The 23191-nt window shown below is 39.4% G+C and overlaps 1 long non-coding RNA gene across 2 annotated transcripts; it reads left to right on the plus strand.

Annotated features, from left to right (window-relative positions):
• The first annotated feature begins 7619 nt into the window (after positions 1 to 7619).
• LOC126301107 (uncharacterized) lies at positions 7620 to 22937 on the plus strand. Of its 2 annotated transcripts, XR_007552920.1 has the most exons (4): positions 7620 to 7910; positions 10316 to 10391; positions 19270 to 19465; positions 22730 to 22937. It is a non-coding gene; the product is annotated as an uncharacterized LOC126301107 (long non-coding RNA). The 2 variants fall into 2 exon arrangements; XR_007552919.1 differs by lacking the exon at positions 10316 to 10391.
• Positions 22938 to 23191: the final 254 nt, after the last annotated feature.

Below are 23191 nucleotides of genomic sequence, written 5' to 3' on the forward strand. Positions count from 1 at the left end.
AGGGGACTGTTAAGTCCCATAGTGCCCAGAGCCATTTGAACCATTTCGAATGCAGCAGATATTCCAATGTATAATGGACATAGGAGGACAGAAATGGGAAGAATGAGACCAAGGTTGCTCTCCACTCAACGACTGCTAAGATCCGGCGACCGACAGCCAGGAATGGTATTCAGTCGACGGCAGAAGGTACTGATCCGTAGCTAGTTCGGAAGATGCTCCTGCCACCAGCGAACGGAACCACTTCTGGTCTTCCAGGAATGGTTCCAACACAAACTGTTTAAAGCATTAATCCCCCTGGACAGAAGTCTTCGTAGTGCCTTTTGCATTCAATCCCGATGCAATTTCTGTGTCCCATCGTCAATGTGAAGGTCCGAGAACTACAGTAAACCTGTGCTGGTGCATCGTAATCTACTCCTGTTCTCCCAGGAAATGTTCAAAACACAGACCGGTTGAAGCCTTACTCCCCTGGACAGAAGACGGCACTGTGCATTTTTTATTCAATCCCGATCCTGTTACTGTGGTTTATCGTCAATAAGAAGGTCTACGGGTTACAGTAAAGATTCAGTGGTTAAATGGACTCTACTACTGAACTCGCAGGAAAGGTTCCAAGAACTGACAGTTTGAAACGTTACTTTCCTGGACATAAGTCGGCACTGCGCATTTTGTCATCAATCCCGATGCAATTTATGTGTTTCATCGTCATTATGAAGTTCCAAGGGTTACAGTGAGCCTGTAAAGGTGCATCTGAATGTACTACTAGACTCCCAGGAAAGGTTCCAAGTACAGACCGTTTGAAGCGTTACTCCTCCTGGGCAGAAATCGTCATTGTACCTTTTGTATTTAATACCGAAACAATTTCTGTGTATCATCGTTAATGCGAAGGTCCAAGGGTAAGAGTGAACCAGCAGTGGTGTATCGGAATCTACTACTGGACTCCCAGGAAATGTTCCAGCACAGACCGTATGATGCGTTACACCCCCCCCCCCCTCCCCCCATCGCACTGATGTCAGCATTGTCCCTTTTTTCCTTTTTAATTACTCCCGATGCAATTTCTGTGTTTCATCGACAATGTGAAGGTCGAAGTGTTCAACCTCTTTGGTTTTCGGATTTTTATATTTCCTGTCAGTATTTGTTCTACATGAACCGGGCGTTGCCTGCTTTCCATGAATTATCTTTCTTACCATTTTTGTCGTCTATTGTGCAGACCCTGAAAATAAGCAAAATTCTTTAGAAAACGGTAGTTTTGTTAACAAGAAACCAATTATCACGAAAGTGCATTTCATCCTGTGTTTATAACAGTTGTATATTACTTGTGATGTTTATGGGATATTTCGGGTACTTTGTGTGAAATTTCAGATACGTGAAAGTAATATATGCAATATTACGTATTTATATGTAATCGGCAGCTCTGTCTGAGGTATAAGAGGATAGGGCTCATATTTATTTTCTTCCAAATTTCGCACGGGCAATATCGGACATGTGTACATCTTCTTCCCTTGCTTTCTGTTCTTACGTAAAAGTTTTCCCATCATTCTTATCTCCATTACATCTGTGCCATTTATGTTGTACATTGTGCTAGAACTCTGTATTTCTTACTGTAACTTCATCGTCATTCGCGAATTTTACGTAATTAAGGAAAATTTGAAATTTTTTCTGTGTATTCTTGTGTCTAATGTTAGTTTTTGTTGTCCGTTTTCGTGACAACTATTTTGCGTAACACACAGCATAATGGCGTGGGATAACTGTAACCGTTGTATCATGATATAAATTTAGGGACGTAGCCGGTGTTTTCTATTCTAATAAGCGATTTCGATCATAAACATATCTAGTGCTGAAGCTTTACTCAATGTATCCGCACTAGGTAGCCGTGTAGTCTCAGGCGTCTTGTCGCGGTTTGCGCATCTTCCCCCGTCGGAGGTTCGAGTCCTCCCTCGAATAGGGTGTGTTTGTGTTGTCCTTAGTTTAAATTAGATTAAGTAGTGCGTAAGCCTTGGGACCGATGACCTCAGCACTTTAGTCCCATAGTCCTTACCCAAATTTCCAAAAGTCAGTTTAGCAGACACCTTTGTTCCATACCCCCAAATCTATGGGTCGATCTTCAGGACATGTTAAAGTTGCTGTGGTGTGCGTACTGTAAGACCTTCGTTACACACACCATCAGATTATTTGACTTGTCACTCTAACGAAGTAGGCGAGTGTCAGCAATATGTCTCGTGGTCTTATCGTGGCTTGTGTATCTTCTGCCGTTAGGTCAGACGATAGAAATGCCACTTGCACGCTTATAGTAGCAGATTGATGGTGACCAGCTTTAAACAGAACATGATTAATTTTCACATACATTTATTAAAATCATAAAAATCATAGACATTACGTAACTTGAATCTGGATGCTATTTACAATTGACAATCTGAAGTTCCTTTGGTCTTGGTATGTTAATCTTATTCTCACATATCTCTGATACTTGACAAAGTGTCTATACATTTGTCTTCATGGCTATGTGCAGGAATATGATAATCTTATTTGGTACAGACTGGTACAGACTGACTGGAGGTCTGTACACTCATTATAATACCTCGCACGTTCAGGTATCACTGCGCATGTGTGATCTGCGAGGAGAAAAGGATCTACGTTAGCAGAAATCTCATTGGCTGCGTTACATATTAATACACGGATTGGTGGAAGGAGAATTTGGTCCGCCTCTAAGACAGAGCCATCTCTTAGTGCCGAGATGGATGAGCGCTGTGCCTGCGCTGTTGTGGTTAGCGGGGCACGGTCTAGTGAGAAATTTCTGTACGCACTGACTACGTGGAACTATGTACACAACAGTTGCCAAGGAAAGCACAACACTTTAAGAAAGTAGTAACATGGAAAGATTCTAAAACATACAGGAACAGAGATACTGCAACTGTTCGCTTACTACCCCAAAACTAGTTTCAGAGGTAGCTCATGAACACATTCTCATTAATGCAGATCCACAAATCACTAACAGAGTTTAAAGTGGCTTTAACGTGTTTATTGCATTTCCAGCTTTTAGTTTCGCATAACATAGTACCAAATATAGGATCTTTTATCGTGTGTATCATAATGACCGTTAAGGTTTGAGTGAACCTGTGGACCGAGCGCTTGTACTCAACAACATCAACTAAGATAACTTGCAAAAGTAAGAAGCAACCTTTCTATAGATGATGCGGACTAATGTGACAGTATAAACGTATTTTAGTTTCCTGTCATGAGTAATTTGAATTATCTATGTACAAGGTCAAGCTGTTGAGACAGGAGATCAAAAATACTGGACATATCCGAGCTTGTGAAGTTCTTCGTGTGCAGTTAATGAGTGTTTCAGAACAAGGATTTCGTGATCACCAGCCGTTCGTTACAGAATAAAATTATAATGACGATTAATTCAACTTTCTACCTCATTTACCTACTTATTCACATTTACAATTTCACAATAGTAAAAAGTCCTGTGATACACAATCAACAAAACTTTGGAAAAAAAATCTGTTACTTTTTCCCTCGCACAGTGGTAGAGTACAGTGATGTGTTTCTCTATGGCTGCGGGAACAGTCAGCACAGAGTCGTTGGGGCAGTCTGCCACCACACTTAGTTATCCCAGATACCAGAGGAATATTGGCCTGTTCTTCGTCAGTAAACTTATTCGCATTGCTGTGTATCAGTGTGACACTGTCGCAAATCTAATCTCAGGCACAAAATTACTGAACCATACTGAATACAATACTGAGGACGACGAGTCTGGCGGGCTTATTATTATCAACAGAAAGTAGGATAAATAAATGGCATAAACTTCTTTCCAAACAAGACACACAGCACATACAGTGGACACGTGCAATGTTGCGCATATAATTTCCGTGCCGTACAGATACAAACAGAAACGGAATAGAAAACCTAACGAAGTGCAATTACTAGCAAAAAAGCTACCAGAACCAATGGATCACTGATGCCAAAATGATGAAAAAATGTCCTTGCCAAACCTCCGAAATTTTATCGCTGCAGTTCTACTTCACCTAGCCTGAAGAATCCTGACTGATATACTTCACACTCGACTGTTACCTAGAGTAATACAGCTCTTGCAACTACTATCCAATAGTTGTGAAAAGAGCCATCATGAAGTCATAATGTTTACGTTCTAATAAAGACGCCCTTCCTTTCCTCATCTCGATATATTACAACACGACCTCCTGTTGAAAACAGAAATAATATTACACGGGATTCATTCGCAGCTGCGAACACGAACATAAACCAGTTGATTACATTTGACGATCGCTAAGTTTGTAGCTGCAGAAACACCTCTCATCAGTTGGATCAAAATAGAGGTGGGCCAAACGGTTGTTCTGGAGTAAGCGTTATCACAGTTCCAGTTATTCTCTGATAACCGTTATTGTTATCGGTTATTAATAACTGCCAAGTTATATTTCGCTAGCGAATACCGAATGCTGTGAGAGTTAAATAACGACATAGTTGGAATCCATCAGTTTAGTTATCAGTATAACTGCGAGTAGTGGAAATGGCAGGAATGTCGTATGAATCGTGTCATAACCTTAGCTTATTAACTCCGAGTACATTTTAGTTGATGTTAGAACGATTATTAGTGTTTCATATTATATGTTTGTAAGTTATCGGTCGCTATTAGAAATATTATCTTCGCAGCTGCATCAGAAAGTACGTGGAACTTCGCCACAGCACTGTTTAAGTAAAATGTTAACAACGTGCGTTTTTAAGTGTGAAGTAATATGTAAACTGAGTGCTGTAGGTTAAATTCGAAGCTCTATTTCTTGTGCTGCTCACGTATTAGAATTAAGTGTACAGCCTTGTAATACAACAAAAAGTGTACGTAATGTGACAGATTCGCTTACTCCGGTGCTGTAAAAGATAGTCCTAGTGAGGAAAAGTATGAGTACGCTAATCCAAGTTTTATGTGAGATTAGGAAACTGCTCGATTTCTCCAGCTACAACATGTTTATAACATATGAAGACATGCAGATTGAAAAGGTTGATTGTGCTAAATTTCTGGGACGACAACTCGATAATAAATTCAGTTGGGAAGGGCATAACACATTTTTTCACTATTATTTCATAAGGGAGCATATTCAGTGGCAACTGATTAAACGTAGCAAAAGTTTTTTGCATGTAAAAGTGTGTAATAAAAATCGTTTGTGGTTTAAATTCAAAAACATCATGTAGGAACCTGTTCAAGGAACTTTGTATTCTAACAACTGCTTCCTAGTATATTTGTCCCTGAATGAAATTTTTTAGAAGTATTTCCAACCAATAGCTCAATACATAATATCAGTACCGTACTAGAAATAGGTACAGCAATCTACATAAAGACCTAAAATCACTTACCATGGTCCAAAAGGGGTCCAATATTCAGTAACATGCATTTTCAATAAACTGCCAGCAAGTCAGCAACCAATAAAAACTTGGTTTCAGATAAAGCATGGTTTACAGTGTGTTTGAAAGACTTTTTGATACAGAAGTGTGATTCCACCCGTCATCAATATGCCAGAAATGGCTATTTTAGGTGTGTCCATGACATCACTACACACATACACAGGGCAACAAACACAAAGACACATATAAATAATACAATAACATCAACCACCAAAAATACTATCAAACCAACGGGACAACTGCGGGAAGTTGGGGGTTTTAGGGTGAGGACAATCTAGTAAAAAAAAATTAATAATAAATAAAAAACCCATGATGCCAAAACACAAAATGAAGAACAAAAAGAAAAAAATAATATAGCACTCCGCTACACCAACAAAAATCTTCCCTTGAACACTATAGGCCAACCATAGGTGACCATACCAAAACACAAATACCTACAACTAAAAGCACGAAAATTGGAATAGGACATTTCCCTTGACCTACATAGGTAAATCTCAGATGACGGTAGCAAAACAACACATACAACTATGAAAATAGGAATCGGTCATTTCCAAACCCTATATAAGTCCTCCACAGCTACTGATGCCAAAAAACCAACACCTACAACACAATCCCAAAAGCCAACAAATCAATCATCCCTACATAAATTAGATCACATTCAATACTCCATGAATACACAAAACATCACAGCTAGAAAAAAAATTAATTACCACCAGCAAATTCCGGCACTGCAAACTAGATCGACCAGCCCCCCCCCCCCCACACACACACACAAACCAACTCATTAACACCGTGCCGTAATGACATTCACACACCACAACACCTTTTTACGTCGAAGCAGATAGGTGGAATCAGACACTTCCATTGACCCCTCCTTCTACTCTGTAGATGAATATCATAACAGAGATTGAAAGACCAACTTAGGCAAAAGTTCTGCTATATTTCAGTTTTGACAGCACTTGGTTGCAACAGTCAAGATCGGGTATTCTGTGTATGATAAATTTACTAAAAGTGCGTAACTGTGTTTTATTCTGTAAATATTGGGAGTTACTGTAATATATTCACATATTTTGACAATCTCCTGACAAATGATGAGGATAATATTTATTATATTCAACTGTACTACGTTACTCTTCCTGGCATGTTATTTGTCATTCACAATGGCCAGCAGCTATTTCCGAAGAAGTACGTAAATATTTGTTCGCTCCAGTAACTATCGCCTCTGAAATATCACCGGGGTCTAAGACTGGAGTCACTGGGTCAGGAACACAGACACACAGTTATTCCATGACCAACTTCCAGGTTACCTGTAATGGTGGCCCGATAACTGCCAGAGAGTGAGAACTGTGAGCCAATAACGATAACTGCCAGAGGAAAATACCGATCTCTGACAGTTATTTCCACAGTCGCTCAAATTCCTTATGGTACCTCTCTTTGCACCACGCATCCAAGCTAAATTGACATATGAGGTGGTGGCTTAAGGGAACGACCGTACTTGTTAATGCCTGTACTGCAGCTCCTATCAGCCACCACTCAGACATTAACTTTATTTAATTGTTTGTGCTAAAAGTAACGAAGACGCACGATATAGTACACAATTCTTATCAACAGATGGCGCACAGTCTCACAGTTATTCCCATGGCCTATAGAACGCCTACAAAATGATCTACCCTCTCCCTAGTTCCTAGCCAGATCTCCGATGAGTTGACAGGAAAGCATAGTACGATCTTCGGTCAACAGATGGTGCGAGGCACTGTTGACATTCGACAGTTTTTGAAATAACTGCCTGTATCAGAGGAACGGTTATCGCAGTAACCGTTACTTCTCAGTAAGTGGTTATTTCTATCAGTTCAGTTTTTTTTTTTTTTTTTTTTTTTTTTTTTTTTTTTTTTTTTTTTTTTTTTGCTACCTTTAGTTCACAATGGCAGAGCGGAGCAGCAGTATTGCAGCTGCTTTTCTAGGCGTGAAAATGCAGGAGTAATACGTGCACTTGCGTCGGAATGGAAAGGTAATGATCACGTCCCATACAGTATTACATTAAGTGGGTAGCTACAGTAATTACATGTGTTAGAAGTTACAGAACTATAAAAGTTCTCGTTGTTTCGCACAGAATCAAAGTCAGTTCGAGTTGCTATAGGCGTAAAGCTGTCAGTGACATTCAGCTTTGGAGGCAGTGGTATTATTCATTACAAGACCAATGCAAAGATGCAGTATTGCGCTTGCTACAGTAAGCCTCCCTGCGTGTGGTAAAAATCAATGTATTACTTGCGTGTATGTTCTGTACTGAAATTGCGGGTGGTAGGTTGTGCGAGTTTGTGTTCTTCCTGACCGGCATCTAAAAATTCTTATTTACTATTGAGTTAGCTTAACTAAAGATACAGTAACTCTAAGAGCCTCCCCAGCTAACATTAATAATTCAGTAGGACTTTACTGTATCATACTAACGTCACTCCACGTTACCAGAATCAATGTCTGCTTTTCTTGTCAGCAGATGATGGGTTTGCATCTATTATTGTGACGTGAATAATGATTCATGTTTATGTGCGCAGTGGCATTGAACTTAAATGTCTCGTTTTGTCAGAATAAATCTCAAAACAAGACTATTTTTTTTTCTTATGTTGATTTGATATTGGCAACATCCACAGTTTTAGGACAAAGTTTCCACAGATTTTTGTAGAATGTGCAAACAATCTAATTTTATATCTGCCAGTATGAGGTATTAGCCTGCAGCTTCTATATTCAATTAGACAGTGAACTATATTTATTAATGTAGACTGTGGGGAACGGACCACGCTTTCTTGTCTGTTCCAATTCCACATAACTAGCTCTGCAGTCCCAGCTTTGTTATGTATGCATACTTAATGTATCTGCTATACCCCTGAACCATAATTCATTTTATACTGTACACAAGGAGAGAATCAAATGGACCATGAAATAAGGTCATTTTGTATGGAAGACACCTGAGGAATGAACGACTTGTCAAAGCAGCGAAATTCCTATCTCGAATAATTTTCTGAGTCTGATACTTTCTGAAGGTAGGCTCGTCCTGTCTATTAATGTCTGGACATGAGGAATAACTTTTTTTACCCAGCTCTTCAATTCATCCCCCAAACCCAATGTCAGTTTGTGTCCTTCAAATAGATCTGGTAGCCTGTATCAAACTCCAGCTGGCTTATAACCAATCTTTAGCTTTCTGTGGGTGCATAATGACCACTAAACTTCACATTAGAATGAGTGTCTGGTGCAGCTATTGTTTGATTTCAATGTGTAAATCATCTAAGAACCACAGTTGAAAAACAACTTTCTCTACAGCATGAGATTTGTCACCTAAATCTCTTTTCGGTTTCCTCCCCTTCCATAAGATAACCACACCATGACGTTCTTCAACTCCCCTGGATCCCCCATGCCACTTTATCATAGGTGTTTAATGTTGGGCAAAGTCTCTTCTAGTTCTATGTTATAATTATTTGTTCTTTGTTTGGTATCTTGCTCTATCTTTTTTCTGATGACTCTTTGCCCTTTTCTGTATATTGACAAGACACTCTTCTGGGGTGGCATTCCTGCAGGGCACATTTTACATGGTTTATACATTAATATGTCTATTAGTGAGGCATAGTGGACTACTCAGCATTTTTATTCTCTCTTTAGTTTTGTTTGATTGTGGGCTGCTTAATCAGAAAATATTTGAAGCTGGTGCTTTTGGTCTCTTCTTGAGCAACTAAGGAGAAATGACAGTTTAAAGTTCAGTAGGCATGTATGTTGTGACTGAAATCTGACAGTTGCCTTTCCACCCCCCACCTCCCCACCATCCTCCTCCCCTTCACCACCCCATTAGCCAAACGCAAGCACAAATGAGAACAGAATGTCCTAGTAATTATTAAGACATACAACTTTATAAAATTGAAACAGTGAATACTAGCAAATAGTGTCACATAACGTATTCTTTATCCCTAGTGTACTTTTAAGGTTTTACTATTTAAAATGTAATTACATTTTAATCACATTTCAGTTACCTATTTGGTTTTTATAACCATCAGCTGTGTTACAAGTGCACTATAATTTTCAGAATTGTTTGATATACATCTGAATTAATTTACGTTTTTTATTTTTATCATAAATAAACTCATAACTAAGTAACAGTACATTACTAAAAAGTACCTTTACGCAGAATGTGCCTTAGTCTTATAGCAAATGACAGCAGTGTTTTGGACCAGACGACACTGCAAGCTGCTGGCATCTGAACGAGCAAACGTGGCCGTCCACAGATCTGGTGCTTGGAACACTGGCTACATAGTAACATTATACTAATTTACAAATCTCTGAATATCTATCAGAGTTGTTTACAATTAACAGAGTTATGTCATAGTTTTTACAAAAATTACTCCTCAGATTCAAATTTGTTGACTTGCGGTAAGTGTTCAATACCTGTGGCTTCAGAAGCTGTGATAAATGTCCCCATAGTGAATATGTCACTCGCCAGTAGTGTGTGATGTGATATGAAAATTGCTGGCAGATTACAACTCCAAGCACCAGATCTGTGGACGGCCACGTTTGCTCGTTCAGATGCCAGCAGCTTGCATTGTCGTCTGGTCCAAAACACTGCTGTCATTTGCTATAAGACTAAGGCACATTCTGCGTAAAGGTACTTTTTAGTAGTGTAATGTTACTTAGTTATAAGTTTATTTATGATAAAAATAAAAAATGTAAATTAATTCAGATGTGGAGCTCTCCAACTTGCACTGTGAAACTTTGCCTTTCATTTTCATATGTTCTGTTGACTGAGCTACCTACGCAAAAGCCATTTCTGTCAATAAATTACTTTCAGAAATGTTTTCATCTGTTTCTGTTCACATTTCAGCTATTCTACACACATCTGTTCTCATACATAATGTTCTTTGTGTAGGTGAGGATAGTGCCACATACATAAAGCAGAGGGTGAAGAGGTTGAGACAAACAGAGTAGCAGAGCATTATATAGAGGTATGAAGTAGATTATTAAAATATCCTTGAAATAATGAAAAGTAATTTGGCCATAAAATTTGTTGTTTAAAGCAGAAGTTCTCATTAACCTCTCCAACTCTCAAAGCTCTCTTTCTCAGGGTTTACTTTCAGGATGGTAACTTGATTTAGGATCTGTTCAATTTAATAAACATGCAGGAACTTTACATTTTACACAAGTAAAGTTTTGTTCATTTTCAGAAACGATTACTTCTTGATTTCCAACATGTGGAGTGTAATTTTTAATCGCCTGTCATATTGTCACTGCACTAGTGGCACTTTTCAATATATGTAAGTTGACACATTTAGAAAATTGCTCACATATTGTAACAATGTGTAACACCTGCACAGCTCCAGGGAAGGGGACCACCTTAAGTGAATGGCAAGGATTTGCAGGGGTTTCTTGGTAATGACTAGGTGTAGCTCACCTTTGGAGCCATGGTTCAGAGGTTCAACATTTTGACAGACTAGGCATTTGTGGATAATCCATTACATGCTGCTTTGGAGGAAATGAAAATAGCAATACTCACTGACTTTCTCATCACATTTACCCACTCCTGGATCCCCAGTGCTCTATGGGTGCACAAGCTTAGCTTTTACCAGTTGTTATATCTCATGAGACAGCAATAACGTAATACATTATTGTGAAGCACACAGTATGTAACTAGTGCCTCAGGTGGGTTAAGGGTAAATTGTATTCAGATTTCTCTCCACAGGGGGGGGGGGGGGGGGGGGGCTGTCTCTGAGGTGAGACATGTAACTAAATATAGTTAATGCAGATGATAAATGTTTTCTTGCATCAGTAAGACCTTATATTTAGTACTTTATCCCTTAGATCCCAAGTTACTACATCATTCTCTCCTTTTACATAAACTATTTCAAAACCATATTGTAGAACTGAACCAGTGTTGTGTGCAGTAATTTTCAATTGAGAAGGAAGCTTCAAGGCTGGTTATCACAGTATACTTTGGTGTGATTACCAACAAAACAGTGACGGAATTTCCTAAAAGTACATATAATAGTGGGAACTTTTAACTCAGTGGCCGTGTAGGCTCACTAGCAAAGAGTATTTTACAGACATTTCATGTACTGTAAATGCCTCTGATTTGTAAGGGGCAAGCTCCCAACCTGGTACATATCCATATGTTACAACAATTGTGAATTTGCTAGTACATTTTTGATTTTACTGAAAGCAGATTGGCCTATTTCTGACCAAATCTATGACATCTGTTTTGTGTAGAAAGTTCAGTAATACATCTGCGTTTGATAATTGGTCTGGAATGAAGTTACACTAGAAGTTGGATAAATCTGAAGGTACTTTTAATTGCCTCCTTGTCTGGGACACTAGAAAGCAATGAACTGATTGTATTTTTGTTGTCAGAACACTTTGAGGCATAATTATGTGTTACAAGAAATTCATTTTCTCACCACCAAATTTCATTTTTTGAAATTGATATAAAACTGCCTCTAACATCTCCTAATGCTCTTCCCAAGTTAGTGTGGCAGTCAACAAATCATGCACAAATAAAGTAATTCTTCTTAGTAATTCCAGGTCTAATAAATAATCCATTGGTGCTATAATCAAACCACCACTCACATTGAGAGTAAACAAAATCATTCTAAACTGGTAGGTATGACCTGTAAAGATAAAAGCATTGTCTTTCTAGAAGTGTCTACGAGTATGACACACTGAAATTAATTGAAATGAAGTACCTGATCCCTTGGATCCACTGGATTTGTTGATATAAAAATTTCTGGTGAGATTCACACAGGATTACCATTTTATTAATTTCAGTCATGGGCAATACCAGCCTAATACTACTCCCAGCCTTAGCTGCAGCTAACAAGAGGTTAGAGGTTGGGCTGTTTTATGGCCTAATTGCTTCATCATGTGCAACTGGAACGGACAGCTGTCCGTTCCAAACAAGGAATGGGCAGAAAGGTAGACAGAATGGTACATGTGCTGAAATATTCAGATAACACAAGTTTTTTCTTCAAATATCTCAGCTCATTTCCCTGAAATATTAACTATACCTTTTCTCTCAATTTTAGTTAAAGACTGAGATTCTCATAACTTCAACTTAATTTTCTGTTCAGTATTCAGTCGAGTGAGTATTTCAGTATGTTGGTGTAAAGATTTGTTATTTTCTATGTTGACGAACTGTGATTTGATCACCTGGCAATTTTCATTCCAATGAGATGAGACTGTGCTTTACATTTGTGAACATAATATAGAATTTCCTCCATGTAGGCAGTCCATGATGAATTCCTTTATTATGAGCAACATGCTTATCATTGCTACATTCCCTGTCACCAGCAGAATGCAAGTCTGCCATTTAATTATCTGAGATTGTGTGCTATGCTATGGCTGCTAAAATCCTGATAATTTAGGCAGGTTTATCAGATGACATTATTTTTCAAACAGGCCTTGGGGAATAACACTTGCTGCGTCACCTGTGTCTATTGTCATTATCGTAAGTATGCCTCCCACCACAGCATGTATGGCAGCCTACATCACAGTTTGGATAGTCTGACAGTTTATGTTGCTGTTAGATAGATAAAAAATCTACTCAGTGGGGCAGAAGGGGTCACACACTTACACACACTTTTGGAGCCACTAGTTCTGTCCTCAGAGAAGGGTTGAAAGAGAAGGAAGAGGGATGCAGGGAAAGGAACTATAGGACTTTAGGAAAAGGGATTGAGTTTGGAAAAGTCACCTAGAGCCTTGGGTTAGGGAAGACTTACCAGTCAGGATGAGAAGGGAAGACTGATTGTTTGCGACTGTACTGGACAAGATCCAAAAACCTGAGAACTTTAAGGTGGAACACAGGGTAATCTGCAAGAAAGAGGTTAGTGCTAAAACATTGTGCATTAGTTAATAAAAGCAAAAAAACTGAGTGCATTGCATATAACAATAACAGAGATGGGACAAGGATGGGGACAGTGGAAAATACAGGTCATAAAATGAAAAATGGAGTGAAGAAAGTAGTAGTTAGTGTGAAGAAATGCTGAGACGCGGGACATTGATGTGCACTCACAAACTATGTGTAACTTTCCTGGCAGTGGCCTGTTCAGTAGCATATACTGTAGTTGTTGGAGTTGTCTGCTAAGCAGCAGCAGCAGCAGCAGCAGCAGCAGCAGCAGCAGCAGTGACTGAAAACAGCAAATTATGACAACTTGCCTTTGTCTTCCCTAACTGTGAGTCAGCCAATTTTACCCCTATTCACCTTTTGCCATCTACTCTTGTAGTGTTTTAATTTATCTATTTGTCTTGGTAGATACAATTTCATTGGTAGCAGCAAGACATAAGGAGGCCATAGACATCTGTTGTTGTTGTCTTTAGTTCTGAGACTAGTTTGATGCATCTCTCAATGCCACTATCCTGTGCAAGCTTCATCTCCCAGTACTTAATGCAATCTTCATCCTTATGAATCTGCTTAGTGTATTCATATCTTGGTCTCCCTCTATGATTTTTACCCTCCACGTTGCCCTCTAATACTAAATTGGTGATCCCTTGATGCCTCAGAACATGTCCTACCAACCGATCCCTTCTTCTGGTCAAGTTGTGCCACAAACTCCTCTTTTCCCCAGTTCTATTCAATACCTCCTCATTAGTTATGTGATCTACCCATCTAATCTTCAGCATTCTTCTGTAACACCACATTTCAAAAGCTACTATTCTCTTCTTGTCCAAACTAGGTATCGTGCATGTTTCACTTCTATACATGGCTACACTCCATACAAATACTTTCAGAAAAGACTTCCTGACATTTAAATCTATACTCGATGTTCACAAATTTTTCTTCTTCAGAAACACTTTCCTTGCCATTTCCAGTCTATATTTTATATCCTCTCTACTTCGACCATCATCAGTTATTTTGCTCCCCAAACAGCAAAACCGTCTCTCGTTTCTTAAACCAATTCCCTCAGCGTCACCCGATTTAATTCGACTACATTCCATTATCCTCATTTTGCTTTTGCTGATGTTCATCTTATATCCTCCTTACAAGACACTCTCCATTCTGTTTAACTGCTCTTGGAAGTCCTTTGCTGTCTGACAGAAATGCAACCACCCATAGTTACTGTGATTTAGGAATATTTTTACTGGTTTGTTCTTTTGTTTGTAAGGGATTTATTACTAACCCGAGTGCAGCAGTGAGAGTTTTGTTGAGGTGTGGCTCTATCCACACCAGGTACCCTGTCTTATTCCCCATTCTGCTGAGACGATATCTTATGTAGTTAGTTTGATCATCATAGTAGGCTGTAGCTTGTGTTTGTTAAAAAGTTCACTATTCTGTGCTTGTGCAGTTCCTTCTTTAAATTTGTTGAAATTTACACATTATGTGTGTGAGTGTACCACTTTAGTAAGTTTTGGAAAAACAGTTGCCTTCTTGTCCTTCATGACTCCTTGTGGTCATCTTTCTGGTTTTGACCTGTGATTCTTTTAAAGTTCTGCCAAAGGTCTGCTGAGTTCCTAGGATTGAAACTTTGGAATTTGTTGATTGGGCTCCTTCTGTTGCTTGGTTTTCGAAAAAGCAATGGAATCAGTCGAATTGAGAGTTGTTTTGTACGGTGTACCAACATGTGTTTTTTGTTTCATGATCGCCAAAATGTTTCTAGGGATTAGAGCTGCTCCTTTTCTTACTTCATTAATGTGAGCACTGAAGATCATTGTGGTACTTATTGATTTTGTAATTTAGGTATTTTGTTTCTCTAGAACATTTACATTATATGCTTTTTCAGTTGCAGGGTGTATTGTATGTAATGGATGAAGTTTTTGGAAAGTTTTTGTGGCGTCTTAGCATAATTTTTCCTATAAACCTAAGGGGTGCTGATGTTAGGAAGATTGGGTGATGTCTCACAGTGCTCATAGTGCGTATTTATGTGTTGGTGTATTGATGTGCCTGTGTTATACGTGAAAATTTGCCTTCACTGGGTTGCCTAAAAATATTGGTTTACTGAATTTAGTCTTCTAGCGGACATCTATTCCTGTCAGTTCTTCTGTCTCCAAAATTATGGGTCTAGCATTGAACTCGTGGAAGGTAATGCGCTCATAAAATGATTAAATTACTTTAAGAATTGTAACTACCAGCTGCTTAATACGTATTTATTTATACCAATCGGTGTTTGACTTTTGACCATTTTAATTTGTGCCAACTGAAGACTAATTCGTGTTCTATCAGTGTTAAAAACAAAAACAATTCTGAATGTTATTCATCACTTATAATCGTGGAAAACGGGAGTAACATCCCATTTTCTTCACTCTGTTGCCAACTGATATCTTTGTTATCATTGGAAAATTATGTCCACAGTCAGTTACATATTGTGTACAGGTCCTGATGATATTGCTGAAGTCAGTTCTGTGGATGCATTAAATATTTTTATTCTAATATTGCATGTATAAATTGTGGGGAAAAAGTACTTAAAAGACGTTTTCCTGGAGAGCTACTACGAACAGACAGTGCAAGCATTTGATCGAATGATGCAAATATTCCTATGAAGTAGTGCCATCGTGAGAAGAAAAAGAAAAAGGAGAAGCAATAAGGGGTCACCTCGGTCACCTCGGAGGCCACCAAGGGCCTGGCTTGGAGCGAGAACTGCTGCCGCTATCAATAGGCCGAGTAATAGTCCATTTTTTTCAATAGATTCATCATCCACCATGTTAAGATGGTCAGGAGGGGGAGCTTCTTCTGCCGGTGAACGGCCAGATGTTCTGCTACAAGTGGTGCAGCCAGGCAAAAAGGATGGTGGCCTGAGGTGACAACTGAGGTGTGTCGCAGGAGAAGTAATGCGCAGTGGAGGAGAAGGTGAACTTTTCTTCTTATGAGCCTTCTTGAAAGATCGTGTAGTCAAAGTACTCGTCGATGGCTGGGAGTTCCTGGTATGTATGAAGTCCTCATGGGACCGTTCCTTCTCTAATGCCTACGCATCTGACTTCTGGGTCTTAGCTTTGCAGAAGCTGATGAAGGTGCTTGTGTGTTAGGGGTGATGGGAGGAAGAGGAGACATTGACCAAGCAATCTTAGCACTGGCCGAGCGGACAACTGTTGCACTAAAAGTCAGATCGCATGTCTGCGTCGACACCTCCCTGGTAGTCTGACAAGAGGCGAGGACCGTACTGTATTTCCCAGCTAGGAGCAGCGTGAGCCTCCTACTAACAAAAATCTTGCAAGCAGCCAAGGTGGACACTTTCTCTTTGACCCGAATTTACTGTATACAGTGTTCATCCTTTTAGATGGGACAGTCGCAAGAGAACACTACATGGTCACCCTGATAGTTCATGCAACAAGGAGACGGATGCGGACAGTCACCTTCATGGACGTCCCTGCCACAAGTGACGCATTTAGCCACATTAGAACAAGACTGGCAGGTGTGGTTAAAACGCTGACACTGTAGCAGCGCATAGGTGTCGGGACATAGGGGTGAACAGAAATAACCTCTTAGCCCGCTTTGATGCGCGACGACAGCTGAACACTAGCAAAGGTCAAGAAAAGTGTCCGGGTCGGTAGATGTTTATTGTTGACCTTTTTCATGACCTATGGACAGCCGTCACGCCCTTCTGAATAACAAAAGGGTTGACAGATGAAAAATCCTTTCCGTCTTAAGATCTAGAAACTACGAGGAACTTTGGAGCAGGCTGTAGTACGTTTGTCACGGGTGGCTGGTCAAGTTTCCGTTCTTGTGCAGAAGTGGAGAGAGGAGAAGAGAAATCCATTGTGGATGAATCCCCCATGATTGCTACTGTCTCCAATGGCGTGCTCATTCCTTGTGTGGACTCTCCCAGAGGCCACTCCCACCTCAGATGAATGTTTACACCACACGTCACACCTCCCGAGAAACGGACGGAGGGACCAATCGACATGTTCAGAAGGTGTCAGCTTAGGTAATCACCCCTCCCTGGGCCTGGCCTTTACCAGGGGGTATGCACAGGCTCTACTTGTCTACCCAGGAAGGGGAATTACGCTTTACCCCATCACCAGCAACGTATGCGAACTAGTGGGTCGGCCTGAAGGCACGCATAGGGAGGAGAGGGGAACAAGGCAAGGTAAAAAGTAAGGAAGACCGTGAGAGGAAGAAGGACAAAGAAAGGAAACAGAACGGAAGAAACCAGAATAAGCGAAAAACCAAGATGACCACAAATGTAAGTCGTTGAACCATCTGTCTCCGGAAGTAGGCACAAGCTACCCCTTAGTGGGGAAGGGACTCCTTTTAGTCACCTCTTACGAAAGGCAGGAATACCTCAGGCCTAGTCTTACCCCAGACCGGCAGGGGCAGTCTCATTCATTTAACATACTACTACATGCTACTGTGTTTTAATTACATTGTGGAAAGGAAGTTGCTGCCCACCATATAGTGGAGATTCTGAGTGGCAGATAGGCACAACAAAAAGACTGTCTCAATTATAGCTGATAATAGTACACTACTGGCCATTAAAATTTCTACACCAAGAAGAAATACAGATGATAAATGGGTATTCATTGGACAAATATACTATATGTGAAAATGTAATCATATGTCAGTTTTAGTCATTTGGGTGCATAGATCCTGAGAAATCAGTAACCAGAACAACCACGTCTGGCCGTAATAACGGCTTTGATATGCCTGGGCATTGACTCAAATGGAGCATGGATGGTGTGTACAGGTACAGCTGCCATGCAGCTTCAACACGATACCACAGTTCATCGAGAGTAGTGACTGGCGTATTGTGACGAGTCAGCTGGTCAGCCACCACTGACCAGACTTTTTCAGTTCGTGAGGGTTCTGGAGAATGTGCTGGCCAGGGCAGCAGTCTAACATTTCTTGTATCCAGAGAGGCCTGTACAGGACCTGCAACATACCATCATTCATTATCCTGCTGTAATGTAGGGTTTCGCAGGGATCGTACGAAGGGTAGAGCCACAGGTTGTGACATAACTTAAATGTAATGTCCACTGTTTAAAGTGCCATAAATGCGAATAAGAGGTGACCAATACGTGTAACCAATTGTACCCCATACCATCACGCCGGGTGATACACCAGTATGGCGATGACAAATACACGCTTCCAACAGTCATGTCGCCAACACAGATGCAACCATCATGATGCTGTAAACAGAACCTGGATTCATCCAAAAGATTAATGTTTTGCAATTTCTGCACCCAGGTTTGTCATTGACTACACCATTGCCGGCCCTCCTGTCTGTGATACAGCGTCAAGGGTAACCACAGCCATGGTCACCGAGCTGGTAGTCCATGCTGCTGGAAACATCGAACTGTTCATGCAGATGGTTGTCGTCTTGCAAACTTCCCCATCTGTTGACTCAGGGATTGAGACGTGGCCACATAATCCGCTACAACCATGTGAGTAAGATGCCTGTCATCTCGACTGCTAAAAGTACGAGGCCATTGGGATCCACCAAGGCATTACATATTACCCTCCTGAACCCACCGATTCCATATGCTGCTAACTGTCATTGTATCTCAACCAACACAGGCAGCAATGTCACGATAGACTTGGTGTGCATTTATCCTCCTCACACAAGTTATCACAACAACATTTCAACAGGCAACGCCAGTCAACTGCTGTTTGTGTATGAGAAATCAGTTGGAAATGTTCCTCATGTTAGCACATTGTAGGTGTCACCACCGGCTCCAATCTCGTGTGAATGCCCTGACAAGCTAATCATTTGCGTATCACAGCATCTTCTTTCTGTCTGTTAAATTTTATGTCTGTAGCACATTATCTTCATGGTGTAGAGATTTTAATGGCCAGCAGTGTTGTTACCAGTACTTCTTTTATGGTATGCAGTATTGTAGTGCAGTGTAACGTAAATGAATATTGACAAATAGTTGCCACATATTTGTGTTTGCTTGTACTTCCAGTTCCAAGAACGTCTGCCAGCCAGGGCAAGTAGCTGTTTTATATGCTGCGAAGTGGTGGGAACAGCAGCAGCACTCATGACTGCCCTCACCAGCACTAACAGAATCAGCCAGAGGCTGGCTGAAATTATACACATGTGGAATGTTGAAACAAAGGAAAGGAATGCTCTGTTAAGTGTGCTGTTCACAAATTAATGAGGTACACAAAAAGGAAATGTGGGTAAAGCAGCTGAAAAAATTAATTATACTCTGTGTGCTCCCCAGGGACCCTGATTACAGTAAGCAAAGCAGACACTTCACAAATGAGTCACATTATGTGATTTTTGGTATTTATGACAATTTTGTCCTTAAACAGATTATTGTGATTTCAGGTCAACATGGAAAAAAGGGGAGGGGGAGATGGTGTGATCATTTTAGTTGAGAGTGGTTTATGTCTGTTATGGAACACTGAGAACCCTGCTATTTCAGTGGACCACCTTGCTTAATTTGTATGTTACTAAATGTAAAAGACTGAGGGTCCTGTTTTATTTACTGAATGAAATGTTTGGCAACACTGCTCTATGAGTATAATCTAAGCTTTCATTGTTGTATAAAAATGCAATGCACTGTTGAAATTGTTGTAAGGTTGTAACTGTCAGTCGACAAGTTACTAAGCAAGTGTGATGTGATTATGTAATGTACTACGTGCAGTCTTTGTATTTTGGCACACACACTTCTTTTTGTTATAAACTGACAATGTCGAAACAACAAACTTTAATTTCTTTCTTTTCTGATAAAGACACTGTATTGCAAAAGGCACACAAGAGTGACTCTACTGAAAGAAATGCTAGTGATTGTGACTAACTGCATAGGTCTACCAAGTCATCAGTTTCCCTTCCACAGTTTTCAAACGATAAATGTGCTGTTTCTGGCCCATCCATGAATTTCAATTCTAAACAAAGTAGTGAATGCGAGGTTAAGTATCAGCAAAAATGGGAGTGTAAGCACAATTTGTTGAAGTTTGATCACAATCAGGGTGGGGCTTTCTGCAAATTGTTTCAATTGCATTTAATAAATGATATCGAAGCTCTACAGAAAACAGGAGGAGTGTTCATTTCTGTACCTTTCACTAAATTTAAAGACTCTACTGGAAGCATGGGAAAACTAGAAAATCACACCAAGTCAGAAAAACATGCAAGAGCCATTGCAGCAAATCATACACATAAATTTAAACAAAATGAAAACTTAAAAGCTTTAAATTGCAAAGCATCGTAATCATTCATTCGAAGTCTGTATTTCCTTAGTAAGGAAGAAATACCCCACACAACAAATATGAACCTCTAATTAGAAAGGTTGTACTGAAAAGGGACATTAACCTTGAACAGTGGTTAAAATTTCAGAGCAAAAGGTCCATATATCTTAGTATGTATACTGCATCAGAATTTTTGACTTGTTTGGGAGAGTCTTTAGACTTTCAAGATGAAACCCTTTTACATGACAAATATTTTTCATTAATGGCAGACAAATCTACAACTATATCCAACCAAAGTCAACTGTCTTTAGTAATTTGAAATGTAGCACTGTTTCCATCATTTGAGGTGAAGGAAAGATTTTTATGTCTCGTTGAGTGGAAAAGCACTTGAGCTGAATCAATATTTACAGCAATTGCTACTGAACTAAAGGAAAAAACTCTTATGACAGATCATCTTGTTCTTTCAACGGTGCTGCTAATTTTAGTGGTTCTATCTCAGGAGTCCGCGTTCGATTGTCAGAGAGGAATGGCTATAAGCTGTGATACGTTCACTGTAGAGCACATGTATTGTCAATTGCTGACACTAAATGTAGGAATAAACACCCCATTAAGGCACTTACAAACTTTTTCATGGTTCTTCCAAATGAGAAAATGTTTTGCATGAAATTCAGTGTGCTTTAACGCAACCTGTTTTAAAAATACCCAAAGCTGTTGACATCTGATGATTTAGTACCTATCACATAGTTCATCTTATTTTCCTAACCTACAAGTCCATTATAATGGCATGTGAACATATACAAAAGGATGGCACAGATTTAACAAGTTTAGCTGGAGGAATTTTGTTAGAAATGATGAATTCTAATTTCATTGTAGGTTTAATGATTTTAGACGAAATGTTAAATGCAGTCTCAAACTCCCGTAAAGTTTTGCAGACACAATCACTTAAAATTTAGCGAATCCCTCTACTTTTTCCTGGAACTCCGGAACATTTAAGACACATTGTCTGTGACTGCAATGGACATAGTGCAGAAAATGACTCTTAATGAAATTAAGAAACTGCAAGAGGATGCAACAGAAGTTAAAGGTGTGGTATTCCTAAATGTAGAGGAGCACATTCAAGCTACAGAAAGTGCAAGGAAATTTGTTGAAAGTATGATTGATGAAATTGAGCAACAGCTTGATGAGAAGGCAATAAAAGTGATAGAACTAAGAGCATACTTTGAAAGTTTTTAAAGAATTTCACGATTTTAGTGATAATGATTGTAAAGAACTGTGCTCAATTTTGGGGCTTACAAACATGAACACTGTTATTAGATGGTAAGTCTTCTCATGTGGCTTCTTTCATTCTGAGAGCCGACATCGGCTACGAAGCGCTACGGACACTCACTGAATGTTTACTGTCCATCCCAGTTTCGACTTGCAGTGTGAAAAGGATATTTAGTACAATGAACAGGGTGATGACTAAATTGAGGACTAGGATGTGTCAGGAAACTCGTCAAGCTTGTGTGAAGATTTCAATTTAAGGAGACGGGCCAACAGTAAATTTTATTCATGACATCATCTACAGAGATGCTGTAAAAAAGCCTCTAATAATTAGTTTGATGTAAATTTGAGTTTTTGCGTGCAATGAAGTTATTTTATTATTTAATGTAATTAACTTAGGCTTAGCCTAACAGCTTAGTACTTAATCTACATATTATTTAACTATATATTAGCTATTCATGAAAAATTGAAAATAATAGTGCTGCTATGTCTTTAGAACGCTGTTACTTAAATTTTAAGCCTCAAGCTTTGTCTTGTTTTATTAACTTATTTCTGTCTCACAAGAATGGAGGAACATATGATAACACAGAAACATTTGTTTCAGAAAATAACACTTTCTCAAATTATATACAAAGTCCATGCACTTCTGCATGGTCCAATTAACTGATATTAAAAATGGAAGATGTGTTGTATAACTTGATGAAATAGAAACTGAAGAAAATCCATGTCTAGTTCAACATACTAAAGTTTGTTAGCATAGAGATTCAGCAGCTTGAGTGAAGGTCACAAGTAATGATTGTCAATCACAAATTGTGTGGGGTAGGTCATTGTATCGTATTTTGTACTGCTTCAAACTGCTGGTATAGTAGTTACAGGTACTCCCTTTAGGGTATGCAGTAATGTAGTCCACCGTAACAATTGAATATTGAGAAATACTTAACACAGAGATGTATTTGCTTTTACTTCCAGTTACATGGATGTCGGCCAAGCAAGTGCTACGTGTGCGGAGGAGCAGTTGGTGCAACAGGCTCACCCCTGATGGCCTGTACTGGAACCACAAAAATGCGACTATATCAGAGACTGGCAAAAATAGACATTCTGGACATCGCCATAGAGCAAGCCGGAATGCTGTGCCTAGTGTGCTGAGCCAGTATTAATAAAATGCATGAGCACGAAACCCGGCTGAAGCAAAAAAAAAATAAATAAATAAATAAAAATAAAAAAATAAAAAATATATATAATCCTCCTCCTGTTTCCCTGGGACCCTGATTATGGAAATCATTGCGAAAACTCCAAAAATAAGTCACATTAAATGATTAAACTTGCCACAGAAAGTTAAGCATGTAACCGAAGGTATGTCTATTTCATTAAACAACAGCTGTCCAACATGGATATTAATGTAATGAACTGGCTCTGACTGCTTACCTAAAC

This window comes from Schistocerca gregaria, unplaced genomic scaffold (genome assembly GCF_023897955.1).
Source record: "Schistocerca gregaria isolate iqSchGreg1 unplaced genomic scaffold, iqSchGreg1.2 ptg000008l, whole genome shotgun sequence".
Lineage (NCBI taxonomy): Eukaryota > Metazoa > Arthropoda > Insecta > Orthoptera > Acrididae > Schistocerca > Schistocerca gregaria.